This window comes from Myotis nattereri (genome assembly GCF_964212035.1).
Source record: "Myotis nattereri genome assembly, chromosome: 6".
Lineage (NCBI taxonomy): Eukaryota > Metazoa > Chordata > Mammalia > Chiroptera > Vespertilionidae > Myotis > Myotis nattereri.
The window spans coordinates 39,343,612-39,361,976 of NC_138081.1; positions in this window are offsets into that span (position 1 = coordinate 39,343,612).

The window sequence follows — 18,365 nt, forward strand, 5'->3', positions numbered from 1 at the left end:
GCTTATTAGAAGGATTAAGACCATCACTACTTAATTATTCCTTTTTCAATTCCTTCTTTGGCAATCACTACTTCTGACCCTCAGCTGTTGTGCTTGAGAAAGGACATGCCAACGGGAAACCTGATTAAAGTCCCAAAAGCCATTATCAGATCTACCAGTGGACTACAGTGGTTGACACACTGTAACCCAAGGTCAATTCCAGCGGGTTACTTGCTCTGGAAAAAAGTTCATAATCACACTCCTTCATTCACAGACTGTGCATAGCTGCTTTTGTGCGACAGCCACAGAGTTGAGTACTTTCCATGAGAATGTAAGGACTGCCAAGTCTAAACTATTTATCACTGGGACCGTTTAGAGGAAAAAGTTTCTTGATCCCTAGTCTAGAGAGTAAAATTGGAGAACGTTTGCTCATAGGTGCCCATTACACAGAAGGCCTTTTTCTGTTTTGTGGTCCCCTCCTGGGGAGACCTGGCATTGTGACTTCCAAGGCTATAGCAGTGTTGACAGATCTGGGTGTATGACCAAGTCACTTGACCTCCCGAAACAGTTCCTCATAGTGGGAGATTAGCAAAGGTCACTTTCCCTCTTTTCTCTACAAGGAAGCTTTATGGGGAAAATATTACCGTGTAAGCCCTGCTGATATCTGAAGTAAAAGATGTAAGATGTCAGAGGCATGTCTTTCAGTTCCTCCCAGCAGATTAACCGTCTTTAAGGTCCAGCACTAAGCTACTGTACATTTCCTTGCATCTAGTTAGTCTTTAGACATTTATGCAACACTTCTCTTTCTGATGATGCTCAGCTAAATTTGAAATGTCTTTTTTCTTTTCTACTTCCACCTCATCCATTCTCCTCTAATACTTGCTACCTTTTGTCTGTTCCTTGATACCTTTTAATGTATCTGTTTTCTAACATTATTTTGATAATTTCCACATAAAAAGAGACCTCCATTTTACATGCTAGAGCACGAACCCCTTGAATTCAGATTTCTTCACTAACTCTACCTTCATTTTCGCTCCAAGGAAAGAGTTAGTAAGTAAGTAAATAAATAAATAAACCCCAGAATTTGGGTCTCATCCCTTTCCCTTTTCTGAAAATGAATGGGCTTGAAAAATGCTAGAATTGTTGGTTTATTCCTTGACTCAAACATATTTCTCTTCTTTTATACCTGAATTCAACTTATAAAATAGACTTCTCTGATATACTTAGGTACTGTATTTAGACTTTCAAGTTCAACCAGGTGTTTTTTACCAGTTGGCTAATTGATAAAATCTTAACTAAATTTGGGACTTGTACTAAGTTCCTAAATATAAATATAAAGTATAACAGAAAAGAAGAAAGGCAATAGTCTTTAGCAAACTCTATTTGGTTTTTGTTTCTGTTTTTCCCTTGTAAGAAAGATGAACAAGCCATTAGGCAGTGAATGTCCTAATTTCACATGCTGGGTGCAAGGCACAGTCACGTTCAGGCAGAATCCTCCACAGTCAGGCTTCCCCAGGGAATGTGCCTGAGCCGTTTCTAATCTCTTTGGTAAATGCTACAGCAGTTCAAGTTTCAGAATCAATTGGGAGACAATTTGAAGCAGGGTTCCCTATGAAGCAGTGGCAGGTGTGTTCTAGACAGACATACACTGTAAATCAGAGTTTTCACATTTCATTGCCTGGAACTAACTCAAACTGTCAGTCTGTGGCCAGGTGTAAATCTTGCAGGTAGGATGGAAGATAGCAAACAACTTGAGCTGCAGTGTTAGATACTGGGAAAGAATTTGAAAATCACACTCTTCATAATCACCTGGGAAAAGTCAAAGTTAATGTTAATATTAAGAAGATTGCAATATTAAAGTAGAGACAAATGGCAATTAGTTTGCATCAAGTATAATAATAATAGAGTGAATCTCATTAATTACTTATTTGATTAAAAATAGTTTGTGGAGTATATGAGTCACCAAGGCTTAAACGTAAAGATAGCCTGGCCGGTGTGTCTCAGTGGTTGAGCATCGACCTGGCTCAATTCCTGGTCAGGTCATGCAGACGGCAGCCGATCAATGATTCTCTCTCATCATTGATGTTTCTATCTCTCTCTTCTTCTTCTTTCCTCTCTGAAATGATAAATATAAACCAAATATCACTCATATGTATAAACACAAAACAATATATCTACCAGTGGCTGGAGGTCCCATTGCCACTATTTGTTAATAAATAGAAAGTTTACTTTGCTCCAATCAATACTTAGATCTCAGCAACCTAGAGCAGGATCCACATTTATGGTCTTTCTTAGGGGAAGGTTTATGAGTTCATATGAAAGCAAGAACATACACACTTCGCTCTCACCTAGGGGGCTTTGAATTTTTTCAATCTAAGAAACACATTGATAGCTATAATGAGCCTTAAAATTCATCTTTCCCAAGCTTTTCACTTTAGAGATGAGGAAACAGAGGCCAGATGTTATTTAAAAACTTACTGAGAAGACAGCGTGGTATCTTCTAAGCAACTTGGGGTTTGAATTCAGAGAGGTAATAGGTTTCAGTCCTTACTCTAGGAATTCAATTTCATTAATGTCTCTGAGCCTCGGTTTCTTTCTCTATATGTGGCAACTGAGAATATAAAATACTCCTATTTTCCCACTGGGGGAACTTATTCTTTTTTCCCTAGCTCTGGAGTCACCCCTTTGGAATGTGAGCATTGAAACCTCTATTTGTCCCAGAATTAGTTATCAGGAACAAAGAAGCAGTTCTTAGTTTTTTAGTTCAAAGGCAAGGTCTAAGTGTTAAGACTGAAAAGATCTGAAAGTAAATGTAGCTTGGCAGGACAAGGTTTTTCCTGGTTCTTCCCCAGCAGCCCCCTCCCCGGTCCCTCACTATTAGATGAAGACCTTGTGAGCTGGGAAGTGAAAGGAGAATTGGAGAATGAGCACTCCAAGTGGGAAGCTGGTCTGCCTGCTTGCCCTACCACCTCCCTGTCTCCCAGAGGACTGAAAGTGACGACATAAAGGTTTCTCCGTACATTGGAAGGATCAGACACTTGAAAGACCTCCTGTCCTCTCTGAACAAACGTGATCAGCAAACTTGTCGATGTCCCTCCCACCATAATGGCGACAAGGACAGAGATAGATCGCAGGGATGTTGGTAGAGTGAATGGTCACCGACAGCCAAACAGTCCCCACAGGCAACATGCAGGAACTAGAGAACAGCTAATCATTTTCTATGCATTTCACAAAAGCTTGGAAGGCTGGGGAGGGGCTGGCACCACAACCAATAGAGCAGAGTGGTCAAAATGAGGAAGATTCAGAGCTACCTGAGCAACTTTTGGACATGTCTCAAGGACAGATAACATAACGAAGAGTACTTTCATCAGATTTTTTTTTAGCTACGAAGAAACAAGAACAAAAAGATTCATAGCCACAGAAAGAAAAATGCTCAGCCCTCTTCAGCCTCACACCTGAGTTCCCTCACTACCTAGCTCTAGCCTGTTTTCCTAATCACTGCTTCCCTTCACTTCTCCAGTTCAATGCAAAGTCCAGCGTTATCAATCCACCTGCCCTCCACTTAAAAGGCCTTTTAAAACCTGGCGATAGAATATTATTCTCATCTTTTAATGCTAGAACATGTCTTATCTCTCCCATGAAAGTTTCTAAATTGCAGTATACCCTCAGCTGAATTAATGTCATTTTCCCCAGTTTACATAATGCAGTTTTTGGTGCCCCTAACTGTAGAATTTTCCTTCATATGCGTTGGTTTTATATATGACTTCTTTGTGAGATTGTGGTATTTCTGGAGTCTGGAGACACAGATTTAATCATCATGGTATTTCTCACTTTGGGGAGGAAGTGGATAAGAAATACATATGTTAGATGCTCAATAAATATTTTTAACTAGGCCTTTCGTTGTGAGCATGCTGTAGTATATACAGATATTGAATGATAATGTTGTACAACTGAAACATATATAAAATGTTATAAACCAATGTTACCTCAATAAAAAATGTTGAACCAAAAAAACTAACTAAATGAATAAATATTTTTGAATTGAGATGGAAGAGGCTTCTCTTAGGTTGCAAAAAATGAAGACCCAGAAGAAATAAAAGAATTAATTTTTCTTGAAAAGACAAACTCAATACACTTTAATAAACAAAATTTAAATATGAAAGTTCTCCTACTTATTATGCAGACCCCAAGAAGAAAGATTCATTTATTTGATGTGAAGGCTGAGAAGGAATTTATCTGCTGAGATAGACTCCCCATGGTCAACAAAGGGCCTGCATTGTATAAATAATAGGAGTCTAGCAACCATTTGATGATAGTATCTTGTGTACTGTCTATACCAGGAAAAATCTCAGATTGAATTCTGGGATTCCAGCACTATGCCCTGCTTGTTCACACCATCTGAGTCAACAACTGGAGAGAAACCCTGGTTTCACCTTTCCATTAACCAACTGAGACCTCCCCCATCCAATCAGAACTGTACAATTTGGATACCTCATTTACATAAAAAGACCTAATTGGGAACCTGGGTGGGAACTCATGCTTAAAAGGTAGCCTCCTTTTGTCTCACTGAAACACAATTTAGGTGGTTACCTAAATCTGTGTCTCCCAGGCTGCAGCTATTTTTGCTCAAATAGATGCTTTTTTATTCTTTATCCCAGTCTAAAGTTAATATTGATTTACAATTATTAGAGAAATTGGAGAGAAATATTTTTCAACAGAAGTCACCTTGTTTCCAACCCTTTAATTCTCAGGAGGTGGGGTAAATACTCTCTTCTTATGCTAGCAGATCCAAAACAAATAACTAAAACACCACTACAAATCTTGTGAAAGTTCTGATTCCATGCTTTAGAAACCAGTTTATATTGTTTTTCAAGTCACTGTGCCCAGAGGCTTTGTATTGAAGGATGCCATTTAAAAGAAAAACAAGACACCTATAAAGCCAATAAACCTACACCAGCATGTGACAGAAGACAGGTTAAACAAGAATCTGCATCAGAGCTCCTGCTGGTATACCCGTGTGGGGAGAGGAAAATGCTTAGAACTAGAGGACAGAGAAACACTGCAGTTGATATGAGAGGGGTAAGCTTGGTGTCAGCTACCTCAGGCTGTGACAATTATTGCTGAGCCTATTCGCCTATTCACTGGGATCTTCTTTGATTCACTAGAACAATTAGGCCTCTCAACCAGGCCGGCACCATGGTGAAGAAGTCCAGAAATTGTGTGTGTGTGTGTGTGTGTGTGTGTGTGTGTGTGTTGGGGGTGTGTGTGGGGGGGGTATGGAGGTAAGAGAAGAATGAAGAGTGAATATCACCTTTATGAAAGATGTTAGGTAAAGCTTTATGCTAATTCTCATACATTAGCTTTCCCATTCTCTATTCTGGAGGAACATCCAGGGTGAGTGGGGAAGGGTACCAAGGGAAAGGCTGGTGTTGGTAGAGGCGAGGACCAGCTATTTACTAGGGGTTCACCTGGGTGTTCATATTTGGCTCCAGTCACTCAGCTCCCAACTTCCACAATGGAATTCTATACCTGCACCAAGTCGGGCTCAGGAACAGCTAATCAGGGGAATAGTCATCCATGACAATGAAAATATGATATTGTGATTTATAATATAAAACCCTTGGGATTTCCTATGTTATAAGAGCAATAAGTGTGTGTTGTTACTCATAACCACCACCTTCAGCCACATTTAAGTGTGTTAATGAGGTGACATTTGGAAAGCTCCTAAGGATGACAGCTGCTTGCCTGGGGATCAAACTTGATTAGAGGTTTATAACTTTCAGCCCACCCCACCCCACTTCCCTGGAGGGGAGGCGGGAACATGGACTTTCACACAAGCCCAGGAGGTTGAATCGATCAATGACCAATGACATCATCAAGCATTCCTATAAACTTCCATAAACCTCCATAAAAATCCAAAAAGGAGCCCTAGTACGTTTGGCTCAGTGGATAGAGCCTTGGGCCTATGGACCGAAGGGTTCTGGGTCCGATACCAGTCAAGGGCATGTGCCTCAGTTGCAGGCTCATATCTCCAGCCCTGGTAAGGGCGCATATGGAGGCAACCAATCATGTGTCTCTCTCATATGGATGTTTCTCTCTCTTTGTCTCTCCCTCTCCCATCCACTCTCTCTAAAAATATCAATGGAAAAATATCCTCAGGTGAGGATTAGTAAACAAACAAAATCAAAAAGGAGCCCTGGCCAGGTACCTCCGTTGGTGGTGTCCTGATTCGCCATGGAAGGAGCAGTTCAGAGAGTGTACCCTATGCATCTCTTCCACCTGGGTGTTCCCCAGTTACATACCACTATATAATAAACCTGAAATTTAGAAAGTGAAATGTTTCTCTGAGTTCTGTGAGCCACTCTAGCAAATTAATCAAACCAAGGAAGACACCTGGGGAACTTTCAATGTATAGCCCCTCTGTCAGAAGCACAGATAACAACCTGGACTTGCAACTGACATCTGAAGATAATGGGCAGCCTGTGGGACTGAACCGTTTAGCAGGGGGGTCTGATGCTATCTCTAGGTAGATAGTGTCAGAATTTATTAAAATCTGTAGAACATCAAGTTGGTGTCACAGAACTGTTTGGTGGGGGGAAACCCCACACATTTGGTGACCATTAGTGAAGTAGTGCTTTTAGTGTGTTAACCTAAAAATGAAAAGCCAAAATGAGAGGCAACAAGCGTTTATTTAAGCTCAAGAAATAGCTATTCAGGAAGTACTGATTCAGGCAGAAATAGTGTTAAGAAGGCAAAGGGTTTATATGAGAAAGGAAGAAAAATAATTACATGAATAGAAAGAAGGAATTTCTATTGGTGCTAATTAAGTTATTCTTTAGCTGTTTATTGATTTTAAGAATGCCCTTAATTATCAGCCCTCATACTCAGGATGTCTGCTTCCCTGTTAGTTCTACAAACAGTGGTTTGGGAAACAACTTTCCTCTGGCCCAGTCAAAGGTTATTTTGCCTGGTTTAAACATTCCAAAGTTTCAAAGAGAAGACATGCCATGCAGTTCCTCTGGTGTGGCTGCCCTGATTCCATTTCTAAATGGCTCCACTTATGCAACTTTTTACAGTAGAGTGAGGGTGGAGGAGAAAGACAGAAAAAAAATTGTATACATATTAAAATGACAAGTTAAATCTATGCCTTCTAGCTAGAAACTCTGGCCCAGAGTGGGCGACTATTTACATGGTGTGAAGTAAAGCCTCGAAATCTGGCCCCCACATCAAACATTCAACAACTCTGAAGGAATGCCTGGACAGTCTCAAAAACAACCACAAGTGAAATGCTTTTATTATATAGCTTTCTGCATCTCAATGACAGACCCCAGTACCGGTTTAGTTTTGGAGTTTTAAGTTAATAGGTGTCTTAACATGCATTCTGAGACACCCCCAATTCTGTTCCTGTAAATTATCTTCCATTCATGCATAAGAATAACCATTCTGCACTGGCCGCTGTTGCTCAGTGGTTGGAGCATCAGCCCACATACCTAAAGGTCTTGGGTTCAATTTCCAGTCAAGGGCATGTATCTGGGTTTTGGGTTTGCTCCCCACCCCTGGTTGGGGTATGTATAGAAGGCAACTGGTCGATGTGTCTCTCATACCCATGTTTCTCTCTCTCTTTCTCTTCCTCCTTTCACTCTCTATGAAAAGCAATGGAAAAAAATATCCTCGTGTGAGGATTAACAAAACAAACATAAGGAGAATAACTATTCTCACTCTATGGATGTTACTAGGCCTTATCCAAGGCCACTTTCTCAGCCGTCCGCACTACCCTAACACACACAGCTATGAAAATGACTATGGTAGATAAATCTTTCCTCTATTAAAATGCTTTTTATAGTCTCTTCATTTTCAAGTATTTCATTAAGCAGAAGGTTATCTTGATTGGTAATGAGTCTGGTTCTCTTGGCATTCTAAACACAAACTTAATGTCAATTACATATTTGATATAGTAATGGCAAAAAAAATTTCCTAAAGAAGGGACTTCAACAAGTACATTATTATTAGACTAACCAAGCCTAACCCACACAGAAATATATATATATATATATATATATATATATATATATATATATATTTCAGCTGTATACCCCACACCCGCCCACATTTAAATGCTTAAACTACCAATATGACAAACAAATATATTTCAAACAAAAGAAATCTATAAAGATTAGAAAAGAATACAGCACATTAATTGTTTTGGGAGCTTGAAATACATTGTAATAAATATACCTTAATTTATCAACAATGACATTTTTAATGTAGACAAGAGTAGGAAAAAAATATCAACCAGACTTAGTCATGACTTCTTAGATAGAAAGAGTTGTGAAAACACATTTTATATAATCAGTTTATATAAGTTCTTTCTTATTTCCTTGGCACAAAGTAGAAAACAAAGTAATTAGTAATGCTTTACTTTCCTGAGAGACACATGTTGAGGTCAATGATAATTACATTTGGGAACAAATTGCCAAACTCGTCAATGCTTTCATTTTTATCAAATGGTGAATATTGAAAGGACGGTGTATCAATGTCCATTTAAGACTACTAAATATACAGAAAAGAATGCTATGTAAAAATGATAAGTATAAGCTATTGATTCTTCGTAAAAACATAATGGCTTAGGCTAAAATATATACATGCAATTGTCTTCTCTTTCTATTAATAAAACTGCAGCTAATTTTATTTGGATGACAAATTCATGATGCCCACTGAAATTCCACATCCCGAAATAATAACTCTGAGATTCTGTCTTACTGGCCTGAGCTTTGTTGCATATCTTTGGGCAAGTGAATTATACTCTTGGATACAAATGCATTGACTTGGGCATCACTCACCACAAGTATTCTGAAGTACCTAAAAACTTTACAAGAATATTTAGGACCTTAAATTTAGTGGCACCCATAAATTTGCCTTTCTCTCTCAAAGCTGGTCTATTTGGGACTCCACAAAAAACCTCTAGCATGCTTGGTATTCATAGTGATAATTTATTACTCAAAGTCACTCATATTCCTTGTGTCCTATTTATTGAAATGAAGGCCTGACACAGCTGCATACCCCCACACCTGCCCACATTTAAATGCTCAAACTACCAATATGACATAACCCAACTTAACAACTATAATTGGATTTGAAAGGTTACATCAGCCATCAGAGGTGGAGGAAGGAAAAGGAGGGTGGTAGGATCAACCTGCTCTAGCAGGAACAAGGATTTTACCCCTGATGTTACTTAGAATTGCTGTCGCATAGCATTCTTGCAAAGCTTTCTGACTTTCTGTCGGATGTATTACTTTTTAAAAATAATCTCTGCAGACACTGCAGCGCATTACTGCCTGTGCCTGGGGGGATTGCTCCCACGGCTCTACTGCCATCTTCTGCTCCCCTGGTTTGCCAATGTCAGCATCTGTGCTCCAGAAAAAGGTTCCCATTTTCAACACAATCCTGCCACATTACTGTCTTAACTTAACTACTGGGAGAAAGGTGGTTGTTTGCACTGGGGAAGCAGGTGTGAAAGCCAGGAAACCTGAGGGATTGGGGGGGAGGGTAATGTAAGATAAAGGAACTTTGTTGAGGTTCCTACTGTGCCTATAAGTCTCAATTTCACTGACCTGAGAAGTTCACAGAAGACCTCCCCCAGAATTGTCCACTTGAATGGCAGGAGGTGAAGTCTTTCTTTGCCAACTTTCATATTGATCTGCTCAGGCTTGCCTAGGGGCAATCAAATTTAAGTGTGATAAATTTCTTTTTATTTTCTCTACTTAAAATTTATTATTCAGATTTATTATAGTGGTGGTGGCAGTAGTAGTAGCAGTAGTGTGCCGTTGTTTTCATGTGGCTAAAACCAGACTTGGGCTAAGGGGACTTGAAATAAAGCAACACTTACCAGAATGCACTCTGATTTGGCAATATTCACACTTCATAGTCTTATAATGCTTTCTCAAATAAGCGTACATTTCACTTTCACAATAACACTATGGAGTTGATATTTTTATCTTCATAATCATCATCGTCATCATCGTCGCCACTGCTTTAAATATAACTGCTTTCCCTAAATCAACACAATAATCTCCAGAACAAAGACTTAAACTCATGTGCAGTGCTCTTTGTACATTATTTGTTATTTCTTCTTTAAAAGAAATAAGACACATAATACAGCTATCCTTGCTTGATATTAAAATGTGGGGTTCGGGGTGCAGACTTCTTCTCCTGGGTTCTTGTCTGACGAAGATGAAGAATAAATTCGTGGACTAACAGATTTCTTTAATTAAAATGTAACAGTTTATTGGAAGCGTGTACAAACTCCGTCTGGGTAGGGGTGTCCCCAGAGGGTACCTCCTGGGAGGGGCCCCCAAATGGAAAAGACCTGCTCTCGTGCTCTCTGTCTCTAATGGGGAAAAAAAATCTGTCTCGTATCCCTTGGTCTCCAGTTTAAATACGCTGCAGCTCTTTGTCTGAACCTGACCCTTTCTAATTGGACCCTCCATTAATTTAGGCCTGTGCTTTCCTCATTGGTTATTTTGTTACGTAGTATCAGTTCCAAAGGCCAAAGCCCAGGCAGTGCCCCCCTCTTTTTCTTCCCTTATCTTGCAACGTTCCTCTATTCTCTGTGAAAAGATGTTTCCTTCTTGCCATTATCCTGTGAATTTTCTTTATCCTCTGTGAATGTATGTCCTCCTCCCCCCTTATCCTGTGGCATTTCTCTATCCTCTGTACAAGTAAGATGAGCATTTTGGCATCTCTAAGCTGCTCAGGTCAGAGCTGCTTTTGCAATTAAAATCTAACTTTTAATTGCTCAGGCCAGAGATACCTCTGTCCTTCATATATGCATTCCTCCCCCATGGATCTTCTTTATTCCCTAAACCTGCCTATTTTTTTCCTAGAATTTCTTTCAATATTTCCACCATATTGTTTGAATAGTCTGAGGACTGTAGGGTCACTTTGATCTCTGGGCATTGATTGTAATAATAAAAATAGAGGCAGAAAAAATATACATAAGGATACAACCTTCAGTGATGGCGTGGCTCAGTGGTTGAGCATCAATCTATGAACCAGGAGGTCACAGTTCGATTCCTGGTCAGGGCACATGCCTGGGTTGCAGGCTCCATCCCCAGTGCGGGGCATGTAGGAGGCAGCCAATCACACTGTCAGTGAACATCTCTGGTTGAGTCTGGGAAAGGAAGCCCATGGCAGGGTATGATGTAAGAGAATTTCAAAGACTTCTTATCTATTTGCAGCCTTCTATGTTATTGACTATCTCCTCTTGGTCAGAAACCACAGCTTTGTGGTTTGGGCTGTTTTCTTTGTGAAAGCAATAATTATATTTATGACACAAGTAAGCTAATTTCCTGGTTCAAAGCATAGTGAAAGGGCCTGAGGAAACTGGGAAGTTCTCTTTAATTCTACACCTTCCTGTGCAAGCTCCTGAAAAAAGCCAGCTATCTAGTCTACCTCTCCCCGTCCCTAAATGGTCAGTTCTACGTCCCGAAATCAGTGACACTGACCTTCTTTCAAGCTGTAGTCTCTTATTAGCAACTGCTTACTAAATCCTTCTGCCAGGATGTCCCATAGGATCACCAGAATTATCATGTTCCAATCTACTAAGCTCAATCTACTACCAGCCCAATCTGCTTTCCCCTCCTTATGACACCACCAATCCTTCAATTTAGCCCAATTCTGTACAGAAATATACAAACATTTCTTGGGTACTGATGTTACAGGAACTATTCTAAGCATTTTATACGCAAATCTCAAGGCACTTGGTCTAGGGAGTGGTCGGCAAACTGCGTCTCGGCAAACCACGGCGCGCGTGCCACATGCGGCTCTTTGGCCCCTTGAATGTGGCTCTTCCACAAAATACTGACTTCTGCGCATGGGCCACGAAGTTTAAATCGCACGGTTCGTGCGCGCCCAGACATGGTATTTTGTGGAAGAGCCACACTGAAGTGGCCAAAGAGCCGCATGTGGCTTGCGAGCCACAGTATGCTGACCAAGGGTCTAGGGAGCTTAATAAAGAGAAAATGACTTATTTCAGCAAAAGTGATGTAAGTGATGGCTTAAATAAAGTAAAGAATGATAGGTATTCATGTGTACAGAAGAGAGATATCTGAAATATTGCCTTTCACAAGATGTGGCTGCCTAGCTCCATAAAAACTCAGCATGCAGAGATGTTTTTCAGGAATTTCCACAGAGGAAACTTCTCCAGGAGGCCTACATTACCACACCACACCCACCTTGAGTAACTTCATAAACAAAAGGGGTATATGATACATCTTGGGTGTAGGGAGAACAAAAGCTGTCAATCAAAGTGGATGTGAGGAGGAGCTATGACAAACCACCAAAACTTTTGACCATTTTAATGAGGAGATTCAACATATTACTGGTGCCAAGAGGCAGCAGATGTTGGAAAATGTATAGCTTTCTCAGAGATAGCTTCAGGACTCATCAAGATCACCAAGAAACTTCTTGAAATATCTTCTGCAGCCTGTATTTAGTGAATAATTTGGTTCACATCATGTCATAACTGCTATTAGTTTATGCAAATGTCCCTAGCTCAGTGCTACAGTGAAAGTCATCATATTTTATGGAGAGTAACTATGTGTCCAGCTTTGGACCACACCCCCTGGGGAGACAATCATGAGTTTACAATCTCCTTTTAAAAATGACCCATTCAATCACATAACCTGCACTCTATTATGCAATCTGCTATATTGTGATATATTTGCACATACGCAAGGAATAAAGTAGTAAGACAACTGAGAAAGAAATAAACTGCAAGGTACATGTGAAATACAATTCTTAGTGGGCTGTATAGGCTTTTAGAGACAATATGGAAGTTTAACATGAGATTATTAAAGTGCTTTTTAGAAGTAAAGAAATCCTGGAAACACAAGGTCACAGTAGTGGTAGCGATAGCCCATTTCTCTTAACCCTGTGTCCTTGGTACTTTTTAACATTTTTAACATTTTAATTTGTATTTTATATTTCTAACCTTTCCTTGCTATTACAGATTTGATATAAGTGAAGTGGAGAAATTGTCATATAAGAAATAGAGAAGTTAAGAAAGGGAAGCCAATGATAACAGAGTCTCAGGAAATGTGGGCATGATGCCACTTAGCAGAAAGCAGTAGTGGTGTAAGAAGCCCCATGTAGAGGGCTAAGAAACTTCCAACATACATTCTTTAGCTTCCTGTCCACAAAGCTGTGGTTTCTGACCAAGAGGAATTAGTCAATGACGTAGAGCAGGGGTCCTCAAACTACGGCCCGCGGGCCACATGCAAATACAAATATTGTATTTGTTCCCGTTTTGTTTTTTTTTACTTCAAAATAAGATATGTGCAGTGTGCATAGGAATTTGTTCATAGTTGTTGTTTTTTTAAACTATAGTCTGGCCCTCCAACGATCTGAAGGACAGTGAACTGGCCCTCTTTTAAAAAGTTTGAGGACCCTTGATATAGAAGGACCCAAATAGATAAGAAATTCTTTGAAATTTTTTTACATCACACTGTAAGAAATAAGGTGAGCCCCCAAATTCAGGGATCCTGGTGAACACAAAGCATACTCGGGAGTCAGGCAGCAAGGCAAATATCTTTACTTCTGCACAGAAGGGCGTGCACGTACATGGTCTGGGAGCACACACACACTAAGAAGGCGGTCTGCTCGGCTTTTTAATTCTGATGTACGTGACTGGTCCCTCACTCTTAATTGGAGCTCAGGTGTGCAGTCTTTCCTGATTGGCTAATTCAAAGGAAGGGGTTGGCCTTTGCCGTTTTAAGATGGTGACCTGAGGATAGAAAATGGCGACCAGCAGGAAGGTAGGGAGGGAGAGAGTCTGAGAGCGCAAGGAAGTGATAGAGGAGTGTGTGGGCGTGTGTGGTGTGTGTGTATGAGCTAGGGACAGTTATATTCTGCAAGTCTTCTAAGGGGCTGCTAAACCAGGCAGTCTTAGGCGGCGGAGTCCCGCTCCCTGCGCAGACATTCCTGGGCGACCAGCATGGGCACAGCGACCACGCCATCTTGGGAAACAGAGCTGCCTGAGACTAGGATCCTGGCCTGTTCGGCTGTTCTATCTGGCCCGCGGAGCCAAAAGAGTGGAGGGTTCTCTTGCTCTCCCCTCAGCTCCTTCACCAGCAGCAGTGTTAACATGGCAACGTTGGGAAACACGGCCGCAGCTCCTTCTTCTGAGTCCAGTTTAAGAACCCATTGTGGCCCTCAAGTCAAAAAGTTTGCCCACCCCTGCTCTAGACAAAAAAATCAGCAAAGAAACAGAAATCCTAAATGACTCACTAGATCAGATGGACTTAATTGACATCTTCAGAACATTTCACCCCAAAGCCACAAAATATATGTTCTTCTCAAGTGCTCATGGGACATCTTCAAAAATAGACCACATATTGGGTCACAAGCAAAGTCTCCCCAAATACAAGAAGATTGAAATCATACCAAGCATCTTCTCAGATCACAAGGGCATAATATTAGAAATAAACTACAATAAAAACAATGCAAAAAACTCAAACACTTGGAAGCTGAATAGCATGTTACTAAATAATGATTGGGTTACCAGTGAGATCAAAGTAGAAATTAAAAACACCCTGGAAACTAATGGCAATAACAGTACAACAACCCAAAATTTATGGGACACAATGAAAGCAGTCCTGAGAAGGAAGTTTATAGCACTACAGGCCTACCTCAAAAAACAAGAAAAAATGATAGTAAATCATTTAACTCTACAACTCAAAGAATTAGAAAGAGAACAACAAAAAAAAGCCCAGCGTGAGCTGAAGAAAGGAGACAATAAAGATCAGAGCAGAAATAAATGACATAGAGACCAAAAAAACAATACAAAAGATCGATGAAAGCAAGAGCTGGTTCTTTGAAAGGATAAACAAGATTGACAAACCTATAGCCAGGCTCACCAAGAAGTAAAGAGAGAGGACTCAAATAAACAAAATCAGAAATGAAAGAGGTGAAATAACAACAGACCCCTCAGAAATTCAAAGAATTGTTAAAAAATACTATGAACAACTCTACTCTAACAAACTAGACAACCTGGAGGAAATGGACATATTCCTAGAAAAATACAATCTTCCAAAACTCAATCCAGAGGATTCTAAAAACCTCAACAGGCCAATAACAATGGAAGAAATTGAAGTAGTCATCAAAAAGCTCCCAGCAAACAAAAGCCTGGGGCCAGACGGCTTCACAGGGGAGATTTACCAAATATTCAAGAAAAAACTAAAACATATCCTCCTCAGACTATTCCAAAAAATTCGAGAAGGAACACTTCCCAGCTCATTCTATGAAGCCAGCATCACCCTAATACCAAAACCAGATAGAGACAACACAATGAAAGAGAATTATAGGCCGATATCCCTCATGAACATAGACGCCAAAATATTCAACAAAATTCTAGCAAATCGGATCCAACATTACATCAGAAAGATCATACACCATGACCAAGTAGGATTCATCCCAGGGATGCAAGGATGGTACAATATCCACAAATCAATAAACGTGATTCATCACATAAACAAATTGAGAGATAAAACCACATAGTCATATCAATTGATGCAGAAAAATCTTTCGACAAAATTCAACACCCTTTCTTGATAAAAACTCTAAGCAAGGTAGGAATAGAAGGATCATACCTCAACATAATAAAAGCCATATATGACAAACCCACAGCCAACATCATAATCAATGTGCAAAAATTAAAACCATTTCCCCTAAGAGCAGGAACAAGACAGGGATGCCCCCTCTCACCACTCCTGTTCAACATAGAACTGGAAGTACTAGCCATTGCGATCAGACAAGAAGAAGAAATAAAAGGCATCCAAATTGGAAAAGAAGAAGTAAAACTGTCCTTATTTACAGATGACATGATACTGTACATAGAAAAACCTAAAGACTCCATCAAAAAATTATTAGAGTTAATAAATGAATTCAGCAATGTTGCAGGATACAAAATTAATGCCAAGAAATCTAAGGCACTTCTTTACACCAATAGTGAACTTACAGAAAGGGAGACTAAAAAAGCAATCCCATTTACCATCGCACCAAAAAAATTAAGATACCTAGGAATAAATTTAACTAAGGAGGTAAAAGACTTATATGCGAAAAACTACAGGACACTGAAAAAAGAGATGATAGAGGAAGACATAAACAGATGGAAGAACATACCATGTTCATGGATTGGCAGAATCAACATCATCAAAATGTCCATACTACCCAAAGCAATCTATAGATTCAATGCAATCCCCATTAAATTACCAATGGCATATTTCACAGATCTAGCACGAACGTTCCAAAAATTCATCTGGAATAAAAAAAGACCTCGAATAGCTGCAGCAATCCTGAGGAAGAAGAACAAAGTAGGTGGGATCTCAATACCAGATATCAAACTATATTACAAAGCCACTGTTCTTAAAACAGCTTGGTACTGGCACAAGAACAGACATATAGATCAATGGAATAGAATAGGGAACCCAGAAATTGACCCAAAGCACTATGCCCAAATAATATTAGACAAAGGAGGCAAGAGCATACAATGGAGTCAAGACAGTCTCTTTAATAAATGGTGTTGGGAAAATTGGACAGATACATGCAAAAAGATGAAACTAGACCACCAACTCACACCATACACAAAAATAAACTCAAAAAGGATAAAGGACTTAAACGTAAGATGGGAAACCATAAAAATACTAGAGGAATCTATAGGCAGCGAAATAGCAAACATATGTCAAAGGAATTTCTTCTCTGATAATGCTCCTAGGGCCATGGAAACTAAAGAGAAAATAAACAAATGGGACTACATTAAAATAAAAAGCTTTTGCACAGCATAGGAAACCATCAACAAAACAACAAGAAGACCCACTGCATGGGAGAACATATTTGACAATGATATTACCGATAAGGGTTTAATCTCCAACATTTACAAGGTACTCATGAAACTTAATAATAGGAAGATAAACAATCCAATCAACACATGGGCGATGAACCTAGATAGACACTTTTCAAAAGAGGACATACAGAAGGCTGAAAGACATATGAAAACATGCTCAAAGTCACTAATTATACGAGAGATGCAAATCAAAACGACTATGCGGTATCACCTCACACCTGTCAGAATGGCTATCATCAACAAATCAACAAACAACAAGTGTTGGAGAGGATGTGGAGAAAAAGGAACCCTTCTGCACTGCTGGTGGAAATGCAGACTGGTGCAGCCACTGTGGAGAACAGTATGGAGCTTCCTCAAAAAACTAAAAATGGAACTCCCATTTGACCCAGTGATCCCACTTCTAGTAATATATCCCAAGAAGCCAGAAACACCAATCAGAAAGGATATATGCATCCCTATGTTCATAGCAGCACAATTCACCATAGCTAAGATTTAGAAACAGCCTAAGTGCCCATCAGTAGATGAGTAGATTAAAAAACTGTGGTACATCTATACAATGGAATACTACACTGTGGTAAAAAAGAAGGAACTCTTGCCTTTTGCAACAGCACGGATGGAACTGGAGAGCATTATGCTAAGTGAAATAAGCCAGTCAGAGAAAGATAAATACCACATGATTCACTCATTTGTGGACTATAGAGAACAACATAGACTGATGAACAGGGACAGATCCAAAGACAGAGAAACAGCAATCAGACTATTAATCCCCAGAGGGAAAGTAGGGGAGTGTGGGAAGAGCCCAGGAGAATTATCTCAGTGCATTGGCAGATGCAATGGCGTGAGCGCACTCCGCCTATATAACTTCCTTGGCACACCGGGAAGTGGCAGCGCCCACCTGAGTAAGCCCCCTAGAGCCCCTACATAGTACCCTATCTTTCCTACCATTGGTTGCCCTAAGGATGATGTAAACTTCTGATTGGTACAGAAAGTTATATATGTTGCTGCACTTAAACAATAAAATCAGACTGCATCTTGAACAGGTCTCCGGAGTCAGGCATGCTTCGTTAGGACTCCGTCGGCCTCACCCCCTCGGGACCCCCTGCCTCAGGGGAGGTTGGGGGTAAGGGGAAAAGATCAACCAAAGGACTTATATGCATGCATATAAGCCAAACCAATGGATATAGACAACAGGGGGATGAGAGCATGAGTGGGGAGGGGGAAGATGGGGCTTAATGGGGTGGAATGAGGATACATTTGAATTCCTTAACTAATAAAGAATTTAAAGATTAAAAAAAATAGACAAGTGAATAAAAAAGTAGTGGCACATATATAAAAAAAAAAAAAAAGATGGTGACCCCAGGGAGCTGCCAGTCATGTGACCAAAATTGCAGCTGCCAAGTCACATGGGTCAAAATTGTGGCTGACTAAACTGTTCTTTGACAGAAAAAATGATTTGTTTATTTTCACAACACCCTGCCAGAGGCTG